The 27,322-nt window shown below is 32.1% G+C and overlaps 1 pseudogene; it reads left to right on the top strand.

The window, feature by feature from the left end:
* Positions 1 to 2,525: 2,525 nt before the first annotated feature.
* Positions 2,526 to 18,179, top strand: LOC125837641 (uncharacterized; annotated as a pseudogene).
* Positions 18,180 to 27,322: the final 9,143 nt, after the last annotated feature.

Below are 27,322 nucleotides of genomic sequence, written 5' to 3'. Positions count from 1 at the left end.
TTCAGACTTTTTAAAGTTGAGTATTTGAGTCTTATGAATTTACATTCAGTTTTATGCTTTTGTATGCTTGAGTTAGTCTTTCACTTGTAGTTAGCCTGGATGAGGGTTAGCTTGTGGACCAGCAATGGTTCTCAAGTGTCGGCCACGTCCAGGGTGTAGACTCGGGTCATGACAAAAAATAACTTGAGAAGATTATTTTGCAAAGAGCCTATTGGTGAAAACATTTAATAAGTCATGTAAGTGATTTTTTGTTAAAGTTGTAGATGCATAGTTAAGAGTCTGAATCGGAGATTGTTCGGGCATATATATTATTAATCATGTATTTAATTATTTTAATTCTAACAATTGCCATGATTAAAAGTCTAAGTGGGACATTGTAGGGATTTATACTAGCAGTAATATGATTAGATATAATAATTATTTTACTTAACCTAAGTAAAAATTTAAATACATCATGTATTCATTGATGTATTTGCTTACTTATATAGTAGGAAAAATTACTAGAATATTGAATTAAAGACATTAATTTACACGGTTTAAATCTAGTCTTTTTATTTACAACACTAATATTTTAATTACAAATATGAAAACCTATTAAAAATATATACCTACACGTTTCTATGCCTATTTTATTGGCTTGGTGGGCTTATTTAACGGGACTCATAATTTATTTTATTTATTTTTTAAATCACTATCACAATTATATTTAGATATGTTCCTTTATTGAATATTAGAGTAAGTACCACTCATTTCCCCAATATAGTTGTCAAAATATTTTATTAAATATATTCAAAGAATGATATAATAAAATTACTCTTTTATTTATTACTCGTTAAGGAATGTGAGAGGTATATATCAACTCAGACATGAAGGGAGTTTGAATGTTCTTAAATACTAAATAATATTCCTTATTATAGTCTTTGCATTTCACAAGGTTTTTGGGTTTTGATTTCTCTTTTTCTTTTTCTTTTTAATTTTTAATTTTAAACGAAGGGGGTCGAATTAACAACATTGCCAATACCTAGTTCTGCCACTTAATAATAGTGCTAATTACTAACTACCTATTCTAAATGGAAGCGTCTTCTATATATAGTATTAAGTTCAATAAAATTTATTGTCAAGCTGATTGGTTTCTTCTAAAATTAGGGGTGAAGTAAATTCAATTTTAATTATAACTGCTAACTACCATTTCTAAAATTAGGGGTGAAGTAAATTCAAAACATAGCATTAATGGGTGGAAACCAAAAATGTCGTGTACGTAACATTTTTTCTTCCTAGGAATTTGATTTCTAAAGAAATGGTCTTTGAAAGTTAAATATAAGTACGTGAGATTGAGATATTTTGTGCTTCTACATATTTCCATTTCTGAAAAAAGATTTATTTTTTATCCTTCTTTCATCATAAACTTAAGTTTGTACCTACTGAAAGGATTTGAGACCATATTTGGATTGAACTGTTGTAGGATCTATTAAAAAGAACCCTTCAAGGACACAATTCATCTAATGCCACGAGTAATTGTTGGTTTATAAAAGTTGTGAATGAAAATGAAGAGTTGTCACTTCAATAAAGAGTTTTGACTTTTCTAACGAGTTGTGACTTTTATGAAAAATTGCGAATTTTGTGATGAGTTGTGATTTTTATGAAAAGTTGTTACTTTTTCGTAAGGTTGTGACTATTCGGAAGGGTTGTGGAATTTTTAAAGGGATGTGACCTTTCCGATAAGGCACAATAAGCAGTTGTTCACACTACCCTCTGTTGTAGATATATAGAATGGTTTCCACTTCTTTTTCAATAACGAATAAGGACTTTCTGGACTTCTTCTTTTTCTACTAAATCTAATATTCTCAGTGTACTTTACTATTGTTGATGGTTTGCTGACACCGCGATTTTAGGTACCAATACACCGGTGAGTAACATCATTCTATTATGAGATGATACATTCTGTTAACCTCAGATACTTGAAGAGAAGAATTTTCTTAAGGACACTGTGCATTCAGTGGACTCGATTTTCTTCTTTGAGAAAATTATTTTATTTAATATTTCTAATATGTTTCAGATTCTATTTTCTTTACGGGATTTAAGTTTCTTGTGTTTAAATATATTCTTTAAACTAAGTATCCTAGTAATATTGGATGAACAACAGTAATAATTTCATCTCAAAGGTGGCTTGAAACTTTAGGTGTTTATGTCAAGCATGATGCCATTATACACAAACATTATGCTGCTCGGCCTTAATGTTTATTTTTTGTTTTTCTTTTTTCCTTGGGACAAAAATGCTTCTGTAGGTTATGCTGAAAGGTCAAACATTTATCTTTATCTAAAGCATAGTTGTCTTATTTTCATTCAGAGTAGACCCAACTTTTGGCTTTTCTCCTTTAACTGTTTTTTTCTGTCTCTAATAGTTATTTCATATCCAAAAATGGTTTGCTTTCTGATGTGGACTTCTAACATTTCTTTTTTTATTTTTAGCCAAAAAACGTGGTTTCATCATTATCAATAGAGTTAAAGTTTCCAGCTAAATTTAAACCAATGAGGAGGTTGGGGAGAGTCGTGCACTTGTTGTATATAATGGGAAGTGCATCTAGAATCAATGAAACTGGTCTTCAACTTTATCCAGTTTCAAAGTATGACTTGGCGAAGGTTTACCATATGCTCTTGTAGATTGCACAAATGTTGGTTATAAGTGGGGCTGGCAGGTAGGAAAAAGAGTTACAGGCTTAGGAACATTTAAGGATAGATATTTATATCTTTCGATGTATTTTCGGGCTCCGAAAGATGGAAAGAAAAATGCTTTCGAAGTAAGATTTCAGTTAAAAAGTATCTCAAGTCTGAGTATCTTGGTATGGAGATAAATCAATTATTTGCCTCATTCAGTTGGGTGATTCCTTCGAAGAAGTCGCCAAACTCAAGAGGTTAGCTTCGACAAGGATCTTTGGTTTATAGGATGAAGAGATTCATTAGGTTGTTTGCATCAAAAAAAAATTAAAAAGGCAAAAGTACCCATTACCCCCCTGAACTTGAAGTTTTTTATTCAGTGTACACCTAAACTATATTTCATTTTAATTACCCCCACCTCCCCAAACTTGTTTATTCCTCCATCGCGTACACCTTTATTATCCCACTATTCCAATCGTGACTACACGCGCGTGACAGGTTGACAAAACAGGTGATGTGGATTTCCACCTGGATAAATAATATCCACCTAGATAAAGAAATATGAAACCTTCTCACCGAAGCATCAAACCTAAAACTTCCAGACTACGCTTCTCACTAATCTCAAAACTTCTCCCTTAGCTCTAAGAACAGTAATCGACGACGTGAAGTGCTTTCAGATTTCAAAGCTTTTGGCTCTCTAAGACGTAAAGTAAAGGTCGATCTCGTAGAGTAAACGACAGATTGTTGACAACAAATTTTGGTCTGATATTTCTAAAGTTTATACTTGTTTATTCACAAAAAGGGGTTTCTCATTGTTTATTATTTTTCGGTGAGCTCCACCAGTCCACCACCACCAAAGACCCCTCGATCTTCCCTCACTTCCATTTCCCAACAACCATTAGATTCATTTAAACAACCACCAAAACCAACAGCCACCAGTCCTCCTCTTTTCCAGCTAGAACCTCACCTGAAACAACCACCAAATCACTGCCAAAACACCACCAAACCAGACCCCAAACCCAGTAGCTCAAACAACCCCAGAAACTCATTACCACTGAACAACTAGTGTCCTCCTTTTCTTGTTGCCATTTCTGGCAAAACAATTGAAAATAACCTCAAACCACCGCCTCACGCCAGACCCACAACAACCAGACCAAACCCCGTTCATTTTCTCCTTTTTTTGACCACAGTCCCAAAACCCCGACCCAAATCTCATCAGAAACAACCCCATAAACCACCCAACTACACCACGAAGCTCCTGCCAACAGCTCCAAGCCAAAACCCCCTTCGTTTTCCCATTTTTTCCACCAGTAGCTCCAGCGAGGAACTTCAAACTCCGATGAACTGGAGAAAAAAATTAAAATCGACTGCCAGTCCCTTCCCTTTCCTTTTTTTTGATTTTTTTGTTTGTTTTTGCAGGTCATTAGTGAGCTCAAAGCTCCATCAAACAATGAGCTCGAAGCTCTAAATTTTATCTCCGATGTGGCTCCAACTCCGGTGAACAATAAATCTGGCCAGACCCAACAAATAGACTTCTAAAGAACCAGACTCTTGGGAAAACTCTTACAGTAACTCAAAGCTGTCTCCATTTTTATTTCATACCTTCACATTGCTTCACTGTTTATATTTTCAGTAGATTTGCATTATTTTGATTATGGTTGGTTATTTTATTTATCATTTATTTTATTATGTTAGTAGCCTTATGCATTTGGATGAGTTTTCTTTCACCATTTTGGTCTAGTATTTAGGATGAAATTATTTAATATCATTAAAATTATAATTTTATTTTTGTTGGGTTTTGATTTTTACTACTATTTGTTCATTTCATTTTTTTCCATATATATATACTTTATTTTTTTTGTTATGCTCTAGTCACTAGTGTTAATTATTTGTTTAAATTGGTTTTGTGTAGTATTTTTCCGGTATTTTGTTCATTATGATTTCGTAATCACTTTTAAAATTACTATTGTTTTGGACTACTTACTTTGTTGGAATAATATTGAATATTTTACATAAAGAAATTGCCAATGAGAAAATCTCTTCGTCGGTTTTGGAGGCCTCCCCATTTTAAAAGATGGAAATTTAGTTAAGTTCATATACTTTGTTTGTTAAAATTGGCCAAAGAAGAAATTACCGTCGATTTCCAAGGCCTCCCATGTTAATAAGACGAGTTTTTATTTTTAAGTTATTCTTTGATACATTTATTTTTATTCATGTTTATTTATTACTAACACTTTTACTAAGTGTTTTTACAGGTACACAGAGTTGCTTCCCATTAAAGCTATTCGAATTAGGTTCGAATTATACTCTTATTCATTATTGTATATTACTGACAGTAGGCAAATTTAGGCCGATTCCTATATTATTGTTTTATCATATTACATGTGTATATTGCATGTTTATTATACTTGTACATTATTTTAATTTCCTCCTCAATTTGAAAAAAAAAAAATTCAGTTGGGACCCACATTTGTGGATTCCGAAGGATACCTAACCCATTCCCTTCGGAATAACTTGAATCTCTTACCTAGAATTGATTGGTTTTGTAGACAATGTTTTAAAGTTAATTTATTAATTTGTTTCCTAGTTTTCCTTAAAATTAGGTGGCAAATACTTCTTACCCTTTTACCCTTTTTAAAATTCTTTTAAAAAATTTAATTAGTATTTTTAACTCTTTCAAAATTTAGTTATCGTGATGTTGCGCCCTCTCAAAAGATGTCAACAGATTGGCGACTCCGCTGAGAATATAAATGTTCTAACCATTATGGGCTCATTTTTTCAAATTGAGGACACTATTCTTTTATTGTCTTATTTATTATATCTTGTATATTTTGTTGATTATTTGCATACTGTACTCATTATTTTTTCATTATTGTTGCATTCATAGCATTTTACTGATACATGTATAGTATATTAAAGAACGATTTCAGCATAATCGCAACTGGGCTTTTTTATACTCAACCCTTTTCCGAAATGATCGATAATTTATTGGTACGTCAGGCGTCCAATGATTGTTGTGAGTTCCAACCTAAGTTATCCGCTTGAGTTCCCGATCTTTCAAAAGCCACTCTTATTAATCTAGTTTTAGAATATGCATAATCCCGTCAAATCTTTATCCAAGTCAGAATCTGTTGGAACTACGTTTGACGTGATTTCTACTTCAACGGGATACGTAGGCGCCATAAGGGATCGGTCATGTTCCCCGTAAGTTTTCCATTATTTCAAACCGGAAACTGGGGAAAAAAATTTTTTTAGGAGGTCTCCAAATTTTTTACTGAATACCGGAGTTTGTTGAAGCTGAAACAGGGCAAAAAATTTAAGGAATACCCTCAAAAACATCACCAAGGTTATACTCAGACTCCAGATTTTGGAGGCATTACTCCGAGTTCATTTGTACCTTTTGTATTAACTTTTTGTACATGCTGTTATATTTATTGTATGTACATATCTTTGATCTTATTTATCTTACAGTCCATTAATATTCTTTTATTTGACATTTGTAAAGTTTGGATTGTTTGCCCTTAAATGTGACTCATTAGTTATTAATTTTTTCTTTTTGTTACTTTTTCTTTAATTAGTAAAAATGATTTTTTGTTACATTTTGGTGGTCTGCCCTTGAATGTGACTCACTGATTTCTTCAGTCTTGTAAAGTTTTCTTTAAATATTAAAAAAAAGTATTTTTTATTAAATTTGGGTTACCCGCCCTTCAATGTGGCTCATTGATTCTTTATTCCATTTATTTTTCTTTCAAAAAATTCATTTGTTGTTCAAAATATAGGTTATATGCCATATTTGAACGAAGTACGCAAACTTGATTCTCATAAATGAGATACGTAGACAACCCTTTCAGGGTTCAGTATTCTTTGTTCAAAAGATTTTTTTTATTCTTTTAAAATGTTTATATTTTAAACTAATTTTTTACTTTGTTGGTGCTAGCACAGTTCAAGTGTGCATATAAAAAACTTGTACAGTAAAGAAGATTGACTTCTTGTCAAACCATAGATTATTTGGGTATCTCTCATTCATACTTTTGTTACACTTGAAAATATTCTCTTGCATTCATTCAAGATTAGAACAAAATCAGATTCATTGTTTCATGTGCATTGTGTGGTGAGCTTTTGAATTAAATTCAATTGTGTTGTTTTGTTGATCTAGAACTTGGCCTAAATGTTGTTGAGGCAAAATCTCGAGTAATGTTTGATGTGAGAAATGATTGTAGGCCTTTTTTGACCCGTTTGAGCCTTTCAAAGCCTACCAAATGACATCAATCCTAGTATGTCGCCACTTTGAGCCTTAAGTCTTTTCTTTGGACAACCACATTTTAGCTTATACCTTTTCTGAGTGCTTATACGCTTTGGCCTGACTTTTTTGAGCACACTCAAGACGTGCAAGTTACAAAGAAGATTCAAAGTTTAAAATTTGTCAAAGACAAAAGTTATCAAAGTCCTTGGGAGTCAAGAATACAAAAATGACTTCAAAAGAAAGAAAGAAGAGTTCAAAATTCCCTACAAGTTCAAACAAGCCAAGTTTCAACAAAAGAAGAAGATTACTCCAAACAATCATGAGAAAATTCAAGAGATGATGAGATGGGAAATAACTCAGACAAGCAAAACTTCTAAAGAAGTCAAAAAGTACAAAAGAAAGGGACAACAAAAAGTATCAAACGCTAAAAGCGTAACAAATGTTGAAAACACAGATTCAGTACAATGCTCAAGAAAGGATTAAGTCACTTTTATTTCAAAATATTATCCTACACATCCCCAAGCCTACATTACAAGCCAACGACAAGTCCTACATGATTTCATTTCAAATGTTCTCACATTAGTGGAGATTTACATGAAGGCCAAGCTTATGGTATCACAATTGCAACCTTTGAACATTTCTTTTTGAGTGAGTGGATTTTGTCAAATGTCCCAAAATCAAAATAGTTTAATTGTGTGCAAATTGGGACTTTCTTTGTTCTGAGGGCAGTTGAAACATTATTTTAGGTCTAGTTCAAAACCTTTGTTTGAAGCAAGATTAGAAAATTTTGTCGTTACTTAAGTACATTTGAAGAATCACTTGAATCCATAGGAATTACCTCGAAGTCAATGTCAGTTGCAAGAGAAAGAATTGTGAGAAATTTGTGTACATTACTATTGTTGGTGCTAACCAAGTTAAAATATGTTTCATTGTTCATAAAATAAAAACGGGTTGAAACCCATTTTTCAATATTTGTCCATACCAACTTTGTGGACCACTTCATTTTGAACTTTGTCCATACCAACTTTGTGGACCGTTTCATTGTTGATCTTTGTCCATACCAACTTTGTGGACCGTTTCATTGTTGATCTTTGTCCATACCAACTTTTTGGACCGTTTCATTGTTGATATTTGTCCAAACCAACTTTGTGGACCGTTTCATTGTTGATATTTGTCCAAACCAACTTTGTGGACCGTTTCATTGTTGATATTTATCCAAAGTAACTTTGTGGACCGTTTCATACTTAAAATTGTATTTTTGGGTCGTCATATCCTTCAAAATGACATCTTTTTATTTTTTGGATCGTTATATCCTTCAAAATGACATCTTTTTATTTTTTGGGTCATCATATCCTTCAAAATGACATCTTTTATTTTTGGGTCGTCAAAACCTTCAAAATGACATCTTTTTATTTTTGGGTCGTCATATCCTTTAAAATGACATCTTTTTTAAATTTGGATAGTCATACCCTTCAAAATGACATCTTTTTAAATTTAGGTCGTCATACCTTTCAAAATGACATTTTAAAAAAAATAACAATAATTTGTTATCTCAAATAAAATGATGTTTTTTTAAAATTGATTTGTCATGCCGTTCAATGTGAGACTTTTTATTTTGTTATTCCATTTCAAAATCATATTTTTATGATATATTTGCTACTAACATTGTTATTGCAGATTTTGTGATACACCATTCATATTAAGTTCAAGATTGGGTCGTCATCTCCATTCAAATGGCACGTTAAGATCAATTTGGGTCATCCGCCTTTCAAAGAGACACGTTGGGTTGTCACCTCGTTCAAAGTGACATGTTATGTTCAATTTGGGTCGTCCACCTTTCAAAGAGACACGTTGGGTTGTAACCTCGTTCAAAGTGACATGTTAATTTGGGTTATCCGCCTTTCAAAGAAATGCGTTGGGTTGTCACCTCATTCAAAGTGACATGTTAAGTTGGGTCGTCCGCCTTTCAAAGAGACACGTTTGGGTTGTCACCTCCTTCAAAGTGACATATTAAGTTCAAGATTAGGTTGTCACTTCGTTCAAAGTGACATGTTATATTCAAGTTGAGTCGTCCGCCTTTCAATGAGACACGTTGGGTTGTCACCTCGTTCAAAGTGACACATTATATTCAAGTTGGGTCGTCCGCCTTTCAAAGAGACAGATTGGGTTGTCACCTTGTTCAAAGTGACATGTTATATTCAAGATTGGATTGTCATCTCCCTCCAAATGGCACGTTAATCAGTTCTAGTTGGGTCGTCCGCCTTTCAAAGAGACACGTTGGGTTGTCACCTCGTTCAAAGTGACATGTTATATTCAAGTTGGGTTGTCACCTCCCTTCAAGTGACATGTTATATTCAAATTGGGTCGTCTGCCTTCCAAGAGACACGTTTGGGTTGTCATCTCCTTTCAAGTGACACGTTAAGTTCAGGTTGATTCGTCTACCTTTCAAAAGACAAGTGATGTTGTCACTTCGCTCAAAGTGGCATATTATTCACATCATCGTCCTTTCAAAGAGGTACACTACCTTCATTGTGCAATTTTCAAAGTAAAATCGAAGGTATGTGAATGTTTTTCATTTTACGATCAATCCTTGCCTTTTGTTTATTATTTTAACCCATTGGCGGATGTATAGTATTGTTCAAAATCTCTACTAACGTCTCATATTGTTTTGTTCAAGTTTATCAAACCAAATTTTGGTTCGTCAACTTTGTTTGACCAGGATCTCTTTCATCGATCCTAATCAAACAAAGGGGCAAGTTGTTGACACCAAATTTTGGTCTGATATTTTTAACGTTTATATTTTTTAAGTATTTTATTTTTTAAATAGTTCAAAATACATGTTTTGCCATTTTAATGCAACTTGTTGATAATTATCCTTATTCTTAAAATATTAGGATTTTTATCGGTTAATTCTATTTATATTATTTTTTCACAGCAAGTTGAATACGTTCAAATATTAGTTCATTTTTTATAAAATAATTATTTCTGTTAAATTGTAGTTTTTTACATGTCATTAGTTACGTTCGTTACATTTTTTAATATTCATTTTATCTGTTACATTTGTTTATATTCATTTTGATATTTTGCACAATCCAAAAATTCATTCTGATATAGATAATATTTCATACACAGATATTTTATTGACCGGTTATTTTGGCCCACAATTTTAAAATAGTGGTATTGTAGTTTTCAACTCCCTATATAAAGAATAGTTTATCTCCGACGTGGCTCCAACTCCGGTGAACAATAAATCTGGCCATACCAAACAAATAAACTCCTGAAGAACCAAACTCGCGGGAAAACCCTTACAGTAACCCAAATCTGTCTCCATTTTTATTTCTTACCTTCACATTGCTCCACTATTTATATTTTCAGTAGATTTTCTTTATTTTGATTATGGTTGGTTATTTATTTATCATTTATTTTATTATGTTAGTAGACTTATGCATTTTGATGATTTTTCTTTCACCGTTTTGGTCTAGTATTTAGGATAAAATTATTTAATATCATTTTGATTATTTTGTTTTTGTTGGGTTTTGATTTTTACTACTGTTTGTTCATTTCATCTTTTTCCATTTATATATACTTTATTTGTTTTCGTTATGCTCTAGTCACTAGTGTTAATTATTTGTTTAAGTTGGTTTTGTGTAGTATTTTTCTGATATTTTGTTCATTATGATTTCTTAATCATTGTTAAAATTACTCTTATTTTAGACTACTTACTTTGTTGGAATAATATTGAATATTTTACAAAAAGAAATGGCCAATGAGAAAATCTCTCCGTCTGTTTTGGAGGCCTCCCCATTTTAAGACGGAAATTTAGTTAAGTTCATATACTTTGTTTGTTAAAATTGGCCGATGATGAAATTAACGTCGATTTCCAATGCCTCCCATGTTAATAAGACGAGTTTTTATTTTAAAGTTATTCTTTGATTCATTTATTTTTATTCATGTTTATTTATTACTAACACTTTTACTAAGTGTTTACAGGTACACAGAGTTGCTTCCCATTGAAGCTATTCGAATTAGGTTAGAATTATACTCTTATTCATTATTGTATATTATTGACGGTAGGCAAATTTAGGCCGATTCCTATATTATAGTTTATCATATTACTTGTGTATATTGCATGTTTATTATACTTGTACACTATTTTGTTCTCCTCCTCAGTTTGAAAAATAATGAATTCAGTCAAGTCCCACATTTGTGGATTTCGAAGGATGCCTAACCCCTTCCCTTCGGAATAACTTGAACCTCTTACCTAGAATCAATTTGTTTCCTAGACAATGTTTTAAAGTTAATTTATTAATTGGTTTCTTAGTTTTCCTTAAAATTAAGTGGCGACTCCTTTTTACCCTTTTTCCCTTTTTAAAATTCTTTTAAGTCTTTTAAAAAATTGAATTAGTATTTTTAACTTTTTCAAAATTGAGTCACCGCGACGTTGCACCTTCTCAAAGGATGTCAACACAGATTTCGCGGAACTCTTTCTGGATTTTGGGGCTTAATTAGACATGAAGTTGGTTGATTAAATTTCAAATTTGTTTGAAATTCTTAGCAAGTAAGTGTTATTGTTTGTTTCCTAAATGCCTTTCCTTTACTTTCATTCATATTTTGCCCCATTTTTGGTTTATGGTTTTACCATAATTCGACTAGGGTTCCGATTGATTTTCCGATTAGGGGTTTGATAGTTTTCAACTAGAATTTTCACTTAATGAATGTATTATTATGAACTTGTTCAACTTATGTATGCATGAGTATTATGGTTTCTGGTAATTAGTTCAAAAAATTAGGGCTTTTTAATAAAATTAAGATTCTAGGTCCTAGATGGTTTTGATTTCAATATTCTATTTTGGTATTGTTAAATGTTGGGGTTTTTTGTAATTTCCTTATGTATATTTGTATGCTTTTGAGTAAAATAAATATTTTAGGGATTTTAGGGTTCCAATTAATCTATTATGTTTTTGTATTGTTAAATATTATAATTTCCTTGTATAATTGTATGCTTATGAGTAAAATTTGATTTTGTTGCCTCTATTTTCTTGTTGTTGTCTCTATTTTGGTGTTGTTTCCTCTGATTTATTGTTATTGCATATGTTTTGTTGTTGTTGTCTTGTACAATATATTGCTTACTATTGTGGTTATAGGTTGACACTATGGCTACTAAGTACCTCAATTTAAGGTTCAAATTTGGGTGTTTCTTGGTGAGTGAGGTAGGTCCAGTATATGCTGGGTGTAGGACTGAATATGTAAAGAATGTGGATGAAGATCATTTGTCAATTCTAAACTTGCAGATTATCCTAAGTCTTTTGGAATTAGTAAGTTAGGAAAAACTTATGCAGTTCCTTCTCTAGGGGTGATCTGGTGGAATAGAAAAATGATATAAACATTTGTAACATTGCATTATATATGCATGATGGGGACACAACAGATATTTATGTGTGTGATGACACTATTTTGGAGGATGTGGGTCCCACTGAAGGTCAAATTAGTCAATCTTTAAGTCAAGTGGTTGAGTCTTTTAATGCACATGGGGAGTCTTTAACTGCACAACCAAAAAAACCAGATCTAGGGTAAAGTTCCTCTTCTTCCTTTCCATCTAGTGAAAGAGTTGAGAATGATAGGGTTGCAAGGGTTCAACAAGAAACTAATGATGATTATTCTTCAATAGATTGGACTGATACTAAAGAAGAACTTGAACCTACTATCCAACAAGGAACTGAACCTTCTGTTCAAGAAGAAGTTGAACCAAGTGCCCAAGAAAATGCAGAGGAAGACATAGACAGTGATTTTATATGTTTTGACCAGTCTATTGACTATGGAAGTGATGTGCATGAGGAGTTGAGGATTGTTAAGGAAGATGAGAGAAAGTTTAAAGAAAGTAGGAGGAGAAAGAAGAAGGAAAAACCAAAAGGTTTTTTTAGGTGAAGTTGGACTTGATGAAAGGTATGAAGATATTGAAAAAGGAAAAAAAAATTTCAAGGGTAAGCTAACAGAGGATGAGCCATACTATGACAATTCTGATTGTGATAGTTTTCAAAGTGATCAAGAAGAACCTGTTTCTGATGATGAACTTGAAGGAGGTCGTTTAAGGGGGAGAAAGAAGAGTAATAGAGTGATATATGATTCTAGTTGTGTTGTTGTAATATGGCAGTGTAGTTTTGTATTTGAAAGTGTAGAAGAATTTAGAGAGGCAGTTACAAAATATGCTATAAAAAAAGGAGTTGAGTTAGACAAGTATGTGAATGAGAGTACTAGAGAAAGAGTTAAGTATAAAAGTGGTTGTCCATGGCTGTTGTATGCAAGCAGGGAAGGGAGGAGTGAGAACTTCACTATCTAGACATACAACCCAAGGAACAGATGTACCAGGACCACCAATAATATTTTGTGTAATTCAAAATTTTTATTTAAGTATCTGAAATATAGGATTATTTCTCAACCTAATATAAAAGAGTGGGAAATACAAGATTTGGTGAGGAAAGAGTTGAATGTTCATGTAGGCAAAGCAGTTTGTTTAAAAACAAGAAAAATTATTTTAAAGGAAATTATAGGGGATCATGTGGTAGAATTTAACAGAATCCTAGACTAAAGGGATATGTTACTCCAAACAAATCCTGGTAGGACTTGTGTTGTGAAGCCTAAAAATTCAGAATCAGAAAATGGGATGAAACAGTTCCACTCTTTTTATATATGTTTTGATGCTATGAAAAAGGGTTTCCAACAAGGATGCAGAAGATTTATAGGGCTGGATGGGTGTTTTCTAGAAGGAATTTGTAAGGATCAACTTTTGGTAGATGCTGCTAAGGATGCAAACAACCAAATGTATCCAATAGCATGGGCAATAATTGGTACTGAAAGCAAGTTGACATGGAAATTGTTCATGACCATTCTGCAAGATGATATTAATCTAGGAGATGGTTCCCAACTCACTATCATTAGTGATATGCAAAAGGTAACTGAATTTCTTTTTTTTTTGTTTATCTTTAATTTAATTTGATCAAAATTTAATTATCTTTATTATTTTGCTTTGCAACTACACGGACTAATAGCTGTTGTAGATGAACTATTTCCAGAATGTGTGCTAGACACATATTAGCAAATTGGTCACAAAACTTCAGAGTCATAGAGAGAAGGAAGAAATTTTGGGCTTGTGCTAGATCAACATTTGAGGCACAATTTAAGTACAATATAAATGCCCTATCTAAGCTGGAAAAAGGTATAGTTGAAGACCTTATCAAATACACCAAGGAGAAATGGTGCAGAGCTTTTTTCCAAACTTTTTCAAACTGTGATTGTATAGATAACAACATGGCAAAGAGTTTCAATGACTGGATCTTGGGACCTAGGAACAAGACTATTGTAACTATGTTGGAAAAAATTAAAGTTAAGGTGATGAGTAGGGTGAGTAAGTCAAGAGCATTTGATGAAACATGGACAGATAGAATATCTCCAATGGAAATGATGGTATTCAATACCAATGTAACAAGATCAATGTAGTGCAACATTAAATGGAATGGTGATGATGGATTTGAAGTGTTAGAAGGGGCATACAAGCATATTGTGAACTTGGGTCAACAGAAATATAGTTGCACATCTTGGGAATTAAAATGTATCCCATGTGCACATGGTATAGCAGCAATGAATCGATTGAACATGGATGTATCGCAAGCAATTTCAAGCTGGTATAGAAAAGAGACATATCTGAAGACATATTCTAATTTCATTCAACGAGTCTCAAACATGGAAATCTGGCCTAAATGCAGAAACCCAATGGTTGAACAGGCAAGACAAATGCCTGGTAGGCCACCAAAGAACAGAAGAAGAGAAATTGGTGAAGTGAGAAAAGTTGGGAAGTTGCCAAGAATGGGGATATTAATGACATGTTCAATTTGCGAAGGAGAAAATCATAACAAGAGGAATTGTCCAAAAAATCCTAAACCTAAGTCTACACCAACACCCACTCAAGAGGTACATTCACATAAAGTTGCTTTTATAAATTAGATTAGTATACTTATTAATTTAGTCTCTTGTTGTATTCTTTTTCTAATCACATTAGTCCACCACTGGGAAAAAGAAGGGTAGAGGTCAATATGAAAGAGCAAGCAGTAGCAAGACTGGTACTAGAAGAGGTGCAAGTAGTGATTACAAGAAGATACTAAAAGTGGTTGGACAAGGTGTATTTTTTGCCGATACTGGATATACATGTATTAATTTAAGTGTCTTATAAAACTGTCAAAATTATATTTTTAAATGTGAGACCCAAAATAACTATGTTGTTAATATTGCAGTAAGGATTGCCTAGCAGTAGGAGGGTTAATACTGGTGTGGTGAGTTTTGCGCATGTGACAGGTGATATTGGTTTTAAACCTACCAAGGGACTGAAGTGGAAAGGCAAATAGGCCATGACTCAAAGAGAACTTCAAGTCCAAAGTGTTATGCGTCGTATTCAAACCAGATCAAAAGTTGTTGGAATTCAAACAAGGGCACAAGCCAAGGGATAATCACCCTCAAACAAAACTTCTTAGTTTAATATGTGTTGGTGCTTTTGTGGTTGTGTGGTTGTAACAACCAAACTTAAATTAGTGATTGTTTTGTATTTTGGTGCTTGTGTGGTTGTTCAACCAAACTTAAAGTAGTGATTGTTTGTATTTTTGTGCATCTATGGTTGTTTTCAACCAAACTTAAAGTAGTGATTGTTTTTTGTTTTGGTGGTTAACTTAAGTTATTGTGGTTGTTGGTTGAAACAATGAAACACTATGATGTTTGTGTGTGATGATCAAGAAAGCACTAGTTATGTTATGCCTTTATGTTTGCCTTTATGTTATTATTTCGTGTTTTGTAATCATATTACCTATTACATGTAACTCTAGTTTTATGAAAAAAGGACAAGTCAATTGAACATACACAATGATATATATATATATATATATATAGATTTAATCAGCAGAACCATACATCACTAAAATACCAAACCAAACTAATCCACAAAATGAGAACCCTAAAACCAAAAGACCTTACGTTAATAACAATTACAGTAACAAAAAAAATTTCAACGACACATTAAATGAAAGAACAATATCACATTACATATCAAACTAATGCCCAAAATCAGTTTCAACATCCATCTACACTTCAACTGTTTTTTTCTTGTTTATTAGTCTTCTTCAATAGACCCAAAATCACAACATTCGCCTGGCTAGGAAATTTTGGATCATACCAATCGAAAAACTTATAAGGATTTCGAAATAAGGACTGTATTTGATAAAATCAAAGTTAAGAAAATGCTATAATACGAACTTGGCAAATAAAAAGCAAATAAATAAAAAAAATACATATCTCATAGTGTCAACAACCAAGAAATCTACGTCCGGGATTGTCATTTGTCCATGAAATTTTAAGAATTGGAGGAGTCCCACATAAACAAACAAGTCTCCTATTATAATTCATGAATTTAGCAAATGCAATTAAAATGAAAAAGAGATAAAAATTCTGAAATTTGAAAAGGGAGAAGGGTTTAGGGAGAATATATAGTTAGAGAATAAAGAGAGAAAGTTCTTTAAAATATGCTAAATATTAAAGAAAAATGGAAATTTTACATTTTTTTACCGTTGTAGCTTTATGATGTGGCAAAAAAATCACTTCTCACGCGCCTAATAGAGTGTGTTGTCAATTTCTACGCCAGGTGGACAACAAAGGTGTACGTGATGGAGGAATAAACAAGTTTGGGGGGGGGTAATTAAAACGGAATATAGTTTAGGTGTACACCAAATAAAAAGCTTCAAGTTCAGGGGAGTAATAAATACTTTTGCCTAAAAGAAACTTATCACATCTTTTTATTGACCTGATGCAAAATTTGTTTTTTCATTTGGATATTGATTTTGACTCAGATATGAAAGACATGACTACATCTTCAAGGACGGAAATGCAACCTTTACTATCTGATTCTCCTATCAAAGTTATTACATGTAAGGCTGGTAACAAAATTTGTAGGAGTTTGGTAATCACTGAACCTGAGTTTGGTAAACCAGAAGCAGACTGTGCTCCTACATTCCTCAAGCATGATTGGATTTCGTGCTTATTTGGATTTTGTCCACATATGTAGCCATCTCGTGTTGCTTTACATTGAATATGACTATACCCATCATATTCCAAATTGATAAGCATACACCAAAGGATACAACAACCCTCTTGGCAAAAACAAGGCTTATTGTAACCGATATCACAAAGCATGCTCTCCGTTAAAGGTAACATTGCTCCTGTGTTCCTCAGATATGATTGGATTTCGTGTAAATTTGAATTATGTTTTTATTGTTCTTCCTCATCCTCTGGTAGCAACTTTCTTCTCTTCCAGATGGAGAAGCTAATAACTACAAGGGAGTTGGATTTGCTAGAGAAGGTGGTGGTGGTATACCTGCCCTTCCTGTTCGTGATCCACTTCCATCAGCTCGTGGGCCATAATTAGAACCAAATGGAAGAGCTATGATATTTATGTTGAGGCCTTATGAAACACTACCTTAAAACAAAGGTAGTTTGTATATAAGAAGTTGGTGGATGTAATTATCACTTCGCACGGCTTCCCGTGCCACCAAACCTCAGCTATGGAAACTTTGAGAACTACAACCTCAAGTAGGAAGAATCATGGTAATGTTCATCCGTTAACCTAGAATAAATTTTGTATTATTCATTTTGTAACACGATTGTACCTACTTCAGGTTGCAATTCTCCAAGTTTCCATGTCCGAGGTTTGGTGGCTTAGAACGTTGTGGGAAGAGATAAATAACATCCACCAACTTCTTATTTACATACCACCTTAGTTTTTTAAGCTAGTGTTTCAGAAGGCCTCGTCATAAACACCATAAATCTTCCATTTGGTGCTAGCTCTTGCCCACGAGTTGATGAAAGTGGATCACGAACAGGAAGGCAAGGTATACCACCACCACCTGCTCTAGAAAATCCAACTCGCTTGTAGTTATTAACTTCTTCGTCTGGAAGAAAAGAAAGTTGCTACAAGAGAAAGAGGAAGAACAATAAAAATAGAATTCAAATTAGCCCAAAATTCAAGCATACCTTAGGAATGCTGGAGTAGTGTTAGTCTTTTCTGGAGACCATGCTTTGTTATATATGTTTTAGTGAGCCTGATTTTTGCCGAGACTATTGTTGTATCCTTTGATGTAAACTTATCAGTTTTGACTATGATGGGTACAATTACATTCGATGTGAATCAACACTAGATGGCTACATATGTGGACAGGTTTCCCATATAAAATTAACAAAGTTAAAATAACATGTAATCACTAACAAACAGTAAACAAAATGACCCACGATAAAATTCACTAAATCAAAGTGTAACAGAATTCTGAATTAAATAGAGCAAAAACTAAAAAATAATGAGGAAATTAACATAATTGAAACAACATACACATTTTTTGAGAATAAAATATGGCAGTATAATAATAATAAAATTTTAAAACTAGACAAAGTAATAAGACAAAATCAAATATTAGCATTGACTTATATTTGGTAGAAAACTTAAGCACACAGTTAAATAAAAAGAATCATAGTAGTTCAAAATACCAAAAAAAATTATTAAGTCAGTGGTGAATGAAAAAATAATTAACGGAAAAAAATTTGTTCAAAACCAACCTAATAACAACAGTAATCAGTCATACGACAACACAACAAGAATGAAATAACATCTGAAATAGAACGAGTAAAATCAAGGTACCCAACCTTTATAGAGTTTATTGGAGAAACACCGTGTTGAAATGCAAACTTAGCAACAACAATAATATAAACAAAGTAAAATAGAGATACAAGAGTCACCAAAGAAGAGGAAACCATGGTAGTGAGCCAGATATGGTTCACCGATGGTATTTGCAACAAGGTCTAGTTTCTCAGTGTGACATTGTTGGTTGTTGTACAACAAAGCTACATTGCAGCTTTGATCTTGCCGGACTGCCTACAAAATAAATAAAAGACGCGAAAATGGGGAATAAGGAAGGGAGATTGTGGTAGTGTGGGTCTATTTCTGATGGATTTATTGGTAGCTGGAATTGGTTGGGTTTTTTTTATAGAATTTAGGTGGTTTTAGGTTGGCTATTCTCCGACAACGTTACTTTGCCGGAGAAGGCAAAGAGAATTTGAGTTTTGGTGGTTGCCGTGGTTATTTAGGGATTGATGGAGAAGGATACAAAAGGGAGGAATAGTCTTTAGATTATTGTGGCTGCTTAGTAGAAGCTTGTCGAAGACTATGAAAATGGAGGTGGTTTGGTTGGGGTTTCAGGTGTTGTTTTGCTGGTGGATTTGAAGCTTGGTGGTGGTGGCGGCTGAGAGGGAAAAAAAGGAAGAGAAAGTTTTTAGTGTTTTGTCAATTTTTGAAACTTTACACCACAATTGAAAATAATTTTACCACCACTATTTTAATGACTAAGCAAGACTTATATAGAAAACCAACCCCTTTTATACAATATAATGGGATAAAACCATGGGCTCAATACCATAGCCCAAAATCATTGGTAAATAAAATACGAGCGTATCAATATATTAGGCTCTAGGAACATCTGTTGCATGTTTTATCCTTGTTAAGCGTTGTACATTGTATCTTTACAAATTATAAAAAAAATATGCCCAACAATTCTCTATCCATTTTTATTTTGTTATTTTAAACTTCATTAAATGATTTTTTATTTTTTAACTTACTTGCGATCAAATTATTTTTTTGTTCTCTAAAAGAATGTATTAGAAATTCAAATGTCAAACTTTGAGAAAAAAGGTTGAAAGAAAAATATAAAGAGGTTTATATAAGTGATGTTTTTAAAAATTACTAGTTTTGACGCATGTGCATTGCACGTCAATATCAAATCAAATATTATAAAATTTAAAAATTAAGTAAACAATTATAAAATGAGTGATAAAGTATAACTTCCTATGAATAGTAGATGTAAACTTTCTTATGATTACTATTGGAAGTTAGTTACTCTTAAAATCTCTTAGTTAAACCTCTTAAATATACTTTCTCCTCCATCCCTCATAGTGCATTACTTAGTTATTATCGTATTTTTGGAATTCTTACTTCTAATATAATATAATATAAAAAAATATTGATATAACATATAGAATATATACTAAATTGAATGTTTTATTTGGAGTATTATATTAATTTAACATTCATGTTAGGAAAGTGTTCGAATTTCATTCAACTTTGAGATTGTCAATGTTTGTAAATCAAACTTAAGTTTTGAAGAAGACAAGAATAGAAATATTTAAAAATCGTAGTTTAAAAATGAGAGGAATCCCCTCCATTTATAATTAACAAAGGGTAGTATGAGCATGTGCATATTGTTTCTTATCATAAAAGTCACAACCCATCGGAAATGTCACAACTCATCGAAAAAGCCACAACTCTTTAGAAAATTCAAAACCATTCAATGTGAAATTATGTATTATTTTAATATAATATATTATAATAAGAATAAATAATTATAAAATAAAGAAGATATACTAAATTGGGTGTTTTCAGAAGAAGAACAATGAAAAACTTTTAATAATTTGAGAAAAAAAAGTCACAATACTTTAGAAAAGTCACAATTCATCGTAAAAGTCATTACTCTTTGAAAAAGCTACAACTATTTGGAAAAGTCGCAACCCTATAAAAAGTCACAACAATTCGAAAAGATCACAACTAATCAGAATAGTTATAGGTCTTTGGAGTCACAACCCTTTAATGTGAAAAGAAGACTGTTTTTTTATATAATATAATATAAGTAAATATAATATAATCTAAAATATAGAAGTATACTAAATTTGTTGTTACAAGTTGGAGGTTTTATAATAATTTAACATTTACGCTAAGTAGTTCATTCTTCTAATGCAGTAAAGATAAAAAAGATAGATATAAATTCGTCTAATTTTAATTTTATATGCAAATTTAGAATATAAATAAGTCTTTTAATTTAAGGGTACGTAAAACATATAAAAATGTCTTTTAACTATTTCATCTTAAAGAAGTGCCCCTGAGCCCCAAGGAAAAGAACATAATTATTAAACTGAATAAAAATGAAAGTACAAAAAATAAAATGGAAACGGAGGAGTACCTATTTTGAACTCTTCAAACAAGTTTTTGAGCAAATCCTTTTTCTTCAATAGTTTGAGACTTTGCACTACTTGAACAACAAGTTATAATTTGCGCAACAAATAATCATTGGATTTCTTGTCAAGTAGAAGTTAATGCAAAAGATATTTATGGCTATGAAAATGTGTGTATATTAATATCTAGATAGTCTTCTCGTTTGATGTTGTGTATTTCTATTCTCCTTGTTGAATCATTTTTTGTTGATATATCTAGTTTACCCACAATAAAATTTGCAATTGCATAATTGAACGACTTTCACAATCTTCCTTGTTTTAAGAAGAATGATATAAAACTTACAAAATTTGTAGTTTAAAAATTCTAGTAAACGTCTCTATTTATAGACAACAAAGGATAGTATGAAAATGTGTTAGTCGTGCCTTATCATATAAGTCACAACCCTTAAGAAAAATCACAACTTCTCGAAAACGTCATAAAGCATCAAAAAAGTCACAACCCTTCAAAAAAGTTACTATCCATCAATGTTAAAAGGTGTCATCATTTAATATATTATAGAAGAAGTAAATAAATTAATAAATTAATATAGAATAAATAAATAAATATATATATATATATATATTATATGCATACTAAATTGGGTGTTTTAAGTTTGGGGTATTATAGTAATTTAACATTTAAGTTAGGGAGTTCATGCTTTTATGGTAGTAAGTATATAAGTATAAGTATATAAATGTATATACATTATCTCAAAATAAAATATGATAAACTTATTAAGGTGTTTTTATTCTTTGTTGCGCAGCTTGCTTTTTCGTTTGTTAAAGATTATTTTAAAGTGCTAAAATTACTTACAAATTTATGATATCTATAATTTTCAAATTAATACCTTTATAAATAAACTCAGCACGAAGAGGTAAGAGGAAAAACATAATTGTCTTTAATAACTAATTCTTTGTGCAGATGCTAAACTTATCCTTTGGAAAGAAGCTATTGAAATATTTTGAATTAAGTACTACTACTTCCATCCACTTCTAATAGTCATAGTTTCCTTTTTTAGAGTCAAACTATAAAAACTTTGATTAACATTATACAATATATTTTTTCATCATATTGTTATGCAAAAAATTGCAGTTTATAGTACTTTTCATATAGTTTTTGAATATCTAAATTTTTTGTTTAAAATATCAAATATATGTAATCTAATTTAACTTTAAAAATGACTATCAAAAAGCGCAACATGACAAATAAAAGTGAGCGGGGGAGTAAACAACTGCACTATAAGCAATACTGATAAATCAATAACCAGGTTATCAAAGACCGATTAATATATACATTGATCAACCATGAACTTAATTATGATACATAACTAAAGAGATAAAAATATATGAAATTGTCGTTTGGGTGACTCATGTTTAATATTCATAAATTTGTGTGTTTGGACATATTAGTTGTAAGTATTTAAAGATGGAAATCATGAAATTATGTAACAAAATAGTTGCTAAAAATCTATATGTTGCTTGACAAAATTAATGATAAACTCTTTTAGAAAAGATCTTTTGAGTAGCTTTGTGATATAATTATTGTTTATTATACCTTTGTTATAAAATAATATATTGTGGATGTCCACTACACTAAAAGTTACTTCCCTCCATTATGAAGATAACCTCAACGTTTATGATCATTATTCTTGTAACCTTTCACCTCCATAACCTCCTCCATTATGTTGATATTTAATGTCATGCTTATAACTAACCTTTTGTATACCTCTATGTTAAACTATATATAGAGGCATACAGGTTCATATTTTATAGACCTGAAGATTTGATAAACACTTGAAAGAAATAAAGTTATCTTATATTGTTCCTCTTGTCTTATATTCTTCTTGTCTTCATCTTTATATTGTTCTTTTGTTCTTAAGTTTTACAACACGTTCTCAGCACGAATGTTCTACCATTGCAGGATTGAAGCAAAGTAAATAAAGAAGGTAAATTAATTGTGCTTATTTTTCTCTCAGGAACAACGTAAATTATTGTGGAATATATTTATATTTTACTTGTGAACAAGGTGAATGATTAATATTATTGTTACTGTACATTTTTTCACATATGACTATATATACTTTCTTTTGTATGTGAAACATATTTTATATCTTATTTATGATTATGCTCAATGTTTTGGTTATTACATAATCTTTTAATTTATTTTGTTTTGTGTGTGAAATATTTTGTCGTTCACTTGGAAATTGAAAAAGGGGTGGTGGTAGTGAGCTGTGTTATTTTAGTGTAATTGACATTATTATTTTCTTCATGTGCAAGATTATTTGATTTATAACGGTAATTCGCTAGCCTAATTATTGTGCACCAAACATAATATAATATAATGTTATATGTAACTCTTTGTTTTGAAGAGTTTAAGATATTAGTACATACTTTGTTGAGAATATTTTTATTGTATTTCTTTTGTTCTATTTTTATTTGTGCATGTTAATCACAAGGTGACAATATTTTTCTAAGGCTCAATGGTGAGTCCTATTATATTTGGCTTATTATGCCATTTATTGAGGGTACGACGAAGGATTCAAGTCCTATCGCACCAAGAGGGTAATTTGACATAACCGGTTGATCATTCTGGTTCAAATCTGATGCAAAACAATTTGATAATTCACGTGACTATATGTTAAAGATATAAAAATAATCTTCAAGAATTCTCTTGTGTTGACTAAAAAAAAGTAGTTTTTAAGTCAAAAATAAAAAAAGTCAAACTGAAATTACTTTTAAGTCAAAAAATAAAAGTAGGGGGAGACCTACTTTTGGTTTCCGACTTATTTTAAGTTATTATTTACCTTGCCAAACACTTCGTAACTTATTTTAAGTCATTTTAACTTATTTTTTATATTTGCCAAACACTACCAAAAGTCAAAAACTGACTTGAAAGTAGGTTTGACCAACTTTTAAGCCAATCCAAACACCCTCAAAATAATCATTGTGTCAACTTTGGTTGGATTGTATCCCCTAAAATTATTTGGAAAATATGAAAAGGTGAATATGGGCCCGTTCACCTGCCACATGGATCGCTTAATATTATAATTTAATAGATGCATCTATGATTTGGTCAGATGTGCATTTGTATCAACTTACGAATTTGTTTTTGTAAGGTTGTTTGCTCGAATTGTTACAATAAGAGCATAGTTCCAAACTATAAAATTATGTGGATAATATTGGTTGGTTTAGTAGAAATTGTATGCCTCCAGTTATAGCTAGACCATTGATTATGAGAACAAATCTCCATGAAATTTGGTATGAGATGAGTTTATTTAACATGTACGCATCAGGCCGACAAGGTTCTCCCATCACAAATGGTTCAGGGTTAGGAACCAAATAATTTCCATCTAAAAGTTTGATGTGTGCACGCACATATGATTTTATTGCTCCATCACCCACAAAGATGGATCCTCAAGTGAGGTTGGGGGTAAATGTTTGATTTTCTATCATTAGGGGGAGATATGATTAACAACTGAAAATTCTGTGTGGGATAAATTATCTAGACCCTCGTTAAAAAAAAATGAACTTGAAGTTCAAGAGATAATTCATTTGCAAATGTTGCAAATAATTTGCGAGATGTACTTGCTAACCCTATATTTTAATTAACCCTTAAATGCTCTAATAATAGTCCTTGAAGCACAAAGTCTATGGTACGTTAAAAGCGTGATAGACCAATCGATTTCAAATATAAAACTCCTTGAGTAAGGAGAGGAGCAAATTATCAAAATGAATATGGTATTGAGGCAAGTGATTTACAAGAGCACCATGACATAACATTTCATAAAACCTTGGCAAAGGTTCAAGTGCCTGAAAATGATGAAAAAAAGAGATCTCAAAAAATTATGTCGTACTGGAATCGATATCAAAATGAGCGTCGATGGTAACTTTGGTATAAAGTAGCACTCAATTCTATAGATGGTTACAATGATCTTAAATTTGAATATGTCATATAGTATTTAGAGATAAATGATTGGGCAAATAAAATGCACTATTCAAGTATGTTTTGTTTCACTTAGAAAAACGATGTTTTTGATCTTATAGTTCATATATCAAAATATAATGTTAGTGTGGTACAAATAAATCATTGTGCGAAAGTTTAACCGTGTGATATAAAGTGCGGTTTGTGCCTCGGGGCATAAAATATTTTTGCAAAAATCTTGGCATTATTAAATAGAGATATATTCTCCGGTGATGGACGTAATGAGACTTGTTTCAGTCTGGCAATAGATTAAATACTTGAATATGTATAGTGAATGATTATTTTGTCTAACTAGGCGATGAAGGTTATATGAAAATCCTTGAACGATTTAAAAGGTCTTAAAGCAATTCCATTGAGTACCCAATGGTTTTGAGACTGCTTAACACAAAGAAAGAATCTTTTTGATCTCATGAAACTGATTTAAAATGTCATGTATTGGTTCAATTGGTGCACTTACATATTGTTGGTTATACAAATGCTAGAAGATTAATTATTTGATATACATAACGAAAATTATGTGAAATTATTGTAATATATCATTCACGTTATGACAAGAAACTAACAAAACAAGTGACTCAGCACATAGAACATGTGTGATTTTCGTTGAGAACAAAACACGAGCTTCAATGAAATTGAAATGATCAATCTCCGAGTCAGAAATGATTTGATTAGGTAGATAAAAAATATTTATTGTACCGAATAAATCTCGATAAAAAATGGACTATTAATTTACATAACGAGGCACAAACATATCTCAGCATTCAAAAAATCAACATTAGTAACCACTACTTCAAATCATGCAGAAATAATATTGATCTATGAAGTAAGTTGGGAGTGTGTTTGGTAAGAATCATGATCTATAATATTAAGAAAATATGTGTTTTTTTCTAAAAAGGATATTCCAGCCACCATATACGAAAATAATATATAGCTCAATTGAAGGGAAGATATAATCAAAGGAGATCAGACAAAGCAAATTTCACCTATCTGATTCTCCTATAGGAGTTATTACCTGTAAGGTTGGTAACATAATTTGTAGGAGTTTGGTAATCATGATTAACCTTTTAAATCACCATTATATCATTTGCAAACCTCTCTAGCGTCTTGGACTCTAATTGGGTTGAAAGTTGACTCATTTGACATTCAAGTTGCTTGATAGATTTCGAGTGAGAGTTTACTTTATTATTCAAGGATGAGAAGTCAACCTTCATCTCTTTAAGCATTTTGTTGGATCCTTCAACCTTTTTCAGAATGCGGGATAACAAATCATCCAACCGAAAGCTTCCAAAGTTGTCCCTAGAACTTGGGCTATCACCCATGTGCATGTAACACACATCATAGTCGTCTTCTCTCCTGAAAAAGTTATTTTTGTCAGCCAAATCTTGATTGTGACTTCTCCGTCCATCCTCCCTAAGCGTATTCCAGCCTTGATTCCCACTCGACTTTAAAGAGACCGGGCAAGAACCCTCCTCTAGTCTTGACACTTTTTGCACCTCTTTGTTATCGGAAATACTCCCCATGACCTTTTTTTAGAATTTCCATATGGGAAATCATCTTGTCTATGTATTAATCTCTCTCTTGGTTTTTCTCCACTTGCTCTTTTTTCATCCAAAAATTCAAAGGAGACACTTGATCTTCTCTAGTGTACCAAGCACAGTTGATTTTTGTTATCTCATCAAGAAGAGTAGATGCTATATCAAATAGTCATTGCATGATTCCTCCTTGAAGAAGCTGGTCATCCACAACTTTGTTTACTGAGTCAAGGCACCGGTAGAAGTATTGTAACAACACATTCTTCGGGAGTCAGTGAGTTCGACATTGGATCAACAGCTTCTTAAACCTCAACCATGTCTCATGAAGTGGTTCCCCATCCACTCGCTTAAAGTTCTGAATATGGTCCCTCAACTTCACCATCTTCGAGGGAGGGAAAAACTTTACATAAAATGCCTCGGTGAGCTCCTCCCAAGAAGTAATTGATTCTCTTGGCAACTCGGCCAAAAACTTTGTTGCCTGCCCATTAGAGAAAAGGGAAACAACCGAAGTCGGTCCGATTCTTGTGTGATATTTTTGAAGGAAAATGGACCACACACATTCACAAAATTCCAAATGTGGTCATGAGGATCCTTAGTAGCATGACCTCCAAAAAGACCCTTCATTTGCAACAGCTGCAACATAGTGTTGGTCACATGAAACATTGCATTGCCCACAATCACAAACAATCGAATAGCACCCGCACTTCCTAACTAATCCTCATTGACATCGTGCAAATTACCGATGCCATCATTGTGACCAAGTTTGCTAACATTCCTCCCGTTAATACT

The sequence above is a fragment of the Solanum verrucosum genome, unplaced genomic scaffold (assembly GCF_900185275.1).
Source record: "Solanum verrucosum unplaced genomic scaffold, falcon-dt-bn FXZP01000156.1, whole genome shotgun sequence".
Taxonomy (NCBI): Eukaryota; Viridiplantae; Streptophyta; class Magnoliopsida; order Solanales; family Solanaceae; genus Solanum; species Solanum verrucosum.
This window is presented reverse-complemented; position numbering and strand designations above follow the sequence as displayed.